The 5,133-nt window shown below is 41.9% G+C and overlaps 1 long non-coding RNA gene across 1 annotated transcript; it reads left to right on the top strand.

Moving 5' to 3' along the window:
* Window positions 1-3,641: 3,641 nt before the first annotated feature.
* On the top strand, window positions 3,642-4,660 carry LOC136793434 (uncharacterized). Its single transcript, XR_010838694.1, has 3 exons — window positions 3,642-3,703; window positions 4,212-4,277; window positions 4,364-4,660. It is a non-coding gene; the product is annotated as an uncharacterized lncRNA (long non-coding RNA).
* Window positions 4,661-5,133: the final 473 nt, after the last annotated feature.

The following is a 5,133-nucleotide window of genomic DNA, read 5'->3' as shown; positions in this document are numbered from 1 at the left end:
TGATTCTGTTATACATATATATGTATATATCTATATTCATTTTTCGGTTCTTTTCCATTATAGTTTATTACAAGATATTGAATATAGTTCCCTTTGCTATACAGTAAATCCTTGTTGTTTATCTTTTTTTTTTTTTCGGTACACGGGCCTCTCACTGCTGCGGCCTCTCCCGTTGCGGAGCACAGGCTCCGGACGCGCAGGCTCAGCGGCCACGGCTCACGGGCCCAGCCGCTCCGCGGCACGTGGGATCCTCCCGGACCGGGGCACGAACCCGTGTCCTCTGCATCAGCAGGCGGACTCCCAACCACTGCGCCACCAGGGAAGCCCTGTTTATCTATTTTTATATACGGTGGTGTGAATCTGTTTATCTCATACTCCCAATTTATCCCCCACCCCAAGAGAGGTGATCTTTAAACAGTGTTGATGCAATCTGATTTATATTTTAAAGGGATCTTTTTAAAAAAAATTGTGGTCTTTTGTAGATAGCTCTGCTTCCTGGTGCATTAGTGCCAAGAAGCTTTTTTTCTGAGAATAAGAATGCTCTGTAGTCCTAGGTAGTAGCTGTGGAAGAGGTGAGAAGTGATTGGATTCAGGACATTTTGCAGGTAGATATAACATGGGGACTGAGGGTGGTAAGAAGTTTGGATTTTATAAGTACAGATGTTTCTATTACAACAATGCCTCTGAAAAACTTCACATTCTGCAAAAATGTGTGCTAAAAATCATAAGGCTTATGAGGAAATGTAGGGTTAGGGAAAACCACTCAAAACCCAAGGAACATGGTAACCGGAGCATTGAGGAAGCAACAGCAATTCCAATGGTAGTAATAGTGGAGTTACGTCTCTATGGCATTTGTGTCCTGTATCCCCACCAGTTAATCCTTCACAGTATTAAACCCTGGGTTAGCTTCCTCCTCCAAGATGTGAGCCCTTGAGGGCATTCACTTCTAATAAAGACCATCTTCAGTGAAATTAAATAAATGATTCAGGACATAGCCTTTTTATTTTTCATCATTTTTCCCATATGGGAGAAATGCCTCTGCAGCATCTTCTTCTTCATCTGTACTCACAGCTTGGACAGATAGCTTACCACAGAAAAGACCACAGCCACCATTGAAAGCACTAAAGCAGCCACACTAGTACTAAAGGAAAGTCTGCAGATGTCCTGCTTTTTGCTTAGGGTCTTCGTATATCGCTCAGGCCTTTTTAATGGTGAGGGAGTTGGGCACAGATCGCTTCAAAATGTTAGCATGCTAAAAAAAAAAAAAAAGGGCTTCCCTGGTGGCGCAGTGGTTGAGAGTCCGCCTGCCGATGCAGGGGTCACGGGTTCGTGCCCTGGTCCGGGAGGATCCCACATGCCGCGGAGCAACTAAGCCCGTGAGCCATGGCCGCTAGGCCTGCGCGTCCGGAGCCTGTGCTCCGCAACGGGAGAGGCCACAGCAGTGAGAGGCCCGCATACCGCAAAAAAAAAAAAAAAAAAAAAAAAAAAATGTTAGCATGCTAGAAAAACGGCAGGTTAACCAACATCAGTCGCCTATTACTTATTAAATAATTTCCAACACAGAAAAACACACTGCCGGAAACAGGCTATACAAAAGAAAGCATTTGGAGCTGTTAAGCAAAGGAGTGACGTGATGTGATTTCTGCTTCAGAAAGATCACACTGACTGCTGAGAGGACAAACAATGGAGGAAAAGGGCAGCCCCGAGACACTGTTGCACTGGGCCAGGTGAGAGGTAATGGTGGTTCCCATTAGGCGAATAGCAGTAGAGGTGGTGAGAAATGACTGCATTCATTCTGGATATAATTTGCTGGGAGAGGTGATAGCATTTGCTGATTGAGTGGATGTGGGGATTGAGGGCAAGAGAAGAATCAAGAAGGACTTTCTAGTGAAAGAAGCCAGACATAGAAGGACAAATATTGTACAATTCCAGTTTTATGCGGTATCTAGAAGAGGCAAATCCATAGAGACAGAAAACAGGATAGAGGCTGCCGGGGGCTGGGAGGGAGGGAGGAAGAATGATTGCTTAATAGGTACAGAGTTTTGTTGGGGAAGATGAAAAATTTTGGATATAGATAGTGCTGATGGTTACACAGCATGGTGAATGTATTTAATGCCACTGAATTGTGGTTAAAATGATAAATGTGAAGTTATGTATATTTTATAACAATCAAAGAATCTCAGCTCACAGACGGCTGTTTCCGGGAAAACTTCTGAAATCCTATCATACTCACACACAGAAGACTATGCTTTTTCTTTCATCACTTTTATCCTAGTTTGTAAATATCTATTTATTTGTGTGGTTTTTGAGGAATGTCTTTCTCTTCTCCAGGACTGTGTGATCCATAATGATTTCCATGTCACGTTTGCTAACTTATCTCCCAGCAGTGTCTAGCCCGTTGAACTAATTTGGTCTAAAAGTTTTTATTGAATTAATTTTTCCAGTATTAAGGAAGGAAACTAAAATACAGTCTTGAGCACCACATGCATCGCAATTATCTAAACCTTTCCGAGCCATGACATTTATAGAGCTGACTAATTTTAATAGGTCACTTAAAAATATATTTAGCAAATGTGGCATGATTATGCCACACACAAATGCAGAGAGAGAAGGAAGTCTAATTATTCTATTGTTACATCACATAATTATCCACGATCGAATTATAGATTGTAGAAGGGATAATTATTCCTAATGGTCTCCAAGAGCCATCATTTTCTTTAATCGGAATTTGGTAGGGATTAAGTGATTCGGAAGGGACACGGCAACACATTCTGATTTTAGGTGGTTCACCTGAAGACTGATAATCACGGTAAGTAAACAAAGTTTCCTCTGCGAATCTACATGTCTTGTAACGGGCTTCAAATAAATTGACCGAGTGGGAAATATGATAGACTTATATGCCTAATCATTCGCAATAACTTTTCATGCAACTATTAATAGTTCAAGGGATGAACAACAAAAAAGTGAGGTTTGCTCCTGTTTTTACTTTTCTCATTTGACTAGAAAGTTTAAGATTTTAGAATAGCTTCTTTGGCGAATGATTTAGATTCTGAATACCTGGCAGAATACTGACAAAATGTATTCTGTACGCGTATTTAAAAACCAATTCCCCTTCTAGTCAAATGCGTTTTCGTTTTTTAGTAGTAATGATAGTGGTGGTGAGGCTGGTAGATTCAACGCTACTTACAATGGGAAATTTCTCCAGTTCACATTAACTATATTGAAGTTATTTTACTATGTGCCTATTCCTTCTCAATCTCCTTTGTTAGTAATAAGTGTATTCTCCAGTTGTGTCACTTAGTCTATTTTTCCAAATAGAAACAAGTTCATGTCTTTGTAAATAAATGATTAAGACTGTTAAAAAAAAAAAAAAAAAAAAGAATGACTTTCTAGAATTTTGTCCCGAGCAACTGAGTGATTGGTAGTGCTATTAACTATAGAAAGAAAGATGGGAGAAGGAACAGGTTTGAGGAGGGGAGGAGGCCATGTTAAGTTGGAGATGTCCGTATGACATCCACGGGGAGAGGGCAAATAGGCCACTTGATGTATGATTCTAAACCTGAGGGATGACATCGGAGCTGGAGATTTCAACTTAGTGACATCAGCATAGGGATAATATTTCAAGCTAGGGGACTGGATGAGGAGCCTTCAGGAGAGACAGTGAAGAGATGAGAGGAGAGGACCAGACCTGGCCCTGAGACACGTGAGCATTTGCAGCTGAGACAGGGGAGGAGGAATCAGAAAAAGAGACTCAGAATGAGTGCTCAGTGATACAGGAGGAAAAGGGGGGAGGGTGTGGGTTTCTGGATGCCAGGAGAAGAAGGTATTTCAGGAAGGAACGAGTAATCAGCTGTGAGGAGGTGAAAAGGAGGACAGAGAATTGATCATTGCCATTTGGCAAGTTGGAGGTGGCTGGTGATCTTTGTGTAGAGCCATTTCAGCAGAGTGCTGGAGAGTAAATTCAAGTGGAGGGGCTTAAGAAGAGAATGGGAAGCGAGAATGTGGAGACAGCAACTACAGGCAACTATTTTGAAGACTTTTGCTGTGAGCGAGAGCAGAGAATGGGGCAGATTCTAGAGGAGAATGTGAGGTTAAAGGAAGGGTTTTTTGTTTTGTTTCATTTTGTTTTAATCTTCACTTATTCCCTCTCCTCTTTTCTTTATGTACATCCAAGTTTCTTTTTTTCTTTGTTTTTAATTTTTATTTTTTAGCTTCATCACGCGGCATGTGGCAATCTTAGTTCCCCAACCAGGGATCGAACCTGTGCCTCCTGCAGTGTAAGCAGGGATTCTTAACCACTGGACCACCAGGGAAGTCCCAACATCCGAGTTTCTGACCTGTACCATCTTCCTTTTCTCTAAAGAACTTTTAAGGGCTTCCCTGGTGGCACAGTGGTTAAGAATCTGCCTGCCAATGCAGGGGACACAGGTTCGAGCCCTGGTCCGGGAAGACCCCACATGCCGCGGAGCAGATAAGCCCACGCACCACAACTACTGAGCCTGCGCTCTAGAGCCCGCGAGCCACAACTACTGAAGCCTGCGTGCCGAGAGCCCGTGCTCTGCAACAAGAGAAGCCACTGCAATGAGAAGCCCTTGCACTGCAAGGAAGAGTAGCCCCTGCTCGCCACAAGCAGAGAAAGCCTGCACACAGTAATGAAGACCCAACGCAGCCAAAAATAAATAAATAAATTTAAATAGTTTACAAAAAATAAAATAAAGAACTTATTTTAACATTTCTTATAAGGCAGGTCTACTGGCAGCAATTCCTTCATATTTTTGTTTGTCTGAGAAGGTCTTTATTTGCCTTTCACTTTTGAAGGATAATTTCACAGGCTACAGAATTCTAGATTGGTAGACTATTATTCTCAGCACGAAAGATTTCACTCCACTCTCTCCTTGTTTGCATGGTTTCTGAGAAATCAGATATCATTCTTATCTTTGCTCCTACTCATAGGTAAGGTGTTTTTTCCCCTCCAGCTTCTCTCAGAATTTTTTCTTTATCTTAGATTTTTTGTAATTTGCAACTGATATACCTAGGTGTAGTTTTGTTAGCATTTATTCTGCTTGGTGTTGTCTGCGCTTTCTCCATCTGTGGGTTGGTGTCTGACATTAATTTGGGGACATTCTCAGTCAT

Source organism: Kogia breviceps, chromosome X (assembly GCF_026419965.1).
Source record: "Kogia breviceps isolate mKogBre1 chromosome X, mKogBre1 haplotype 1, whole genome shotgun sequence".
NCBI lineage: Eukaryota > Metazoa > Chordata > Mammalia > Artiodactyla > Physeteridae > Kogia > Kogia breviceps.
This window is presented reverse-complemented; position numbering and strand designations above follow the sequence as displayed.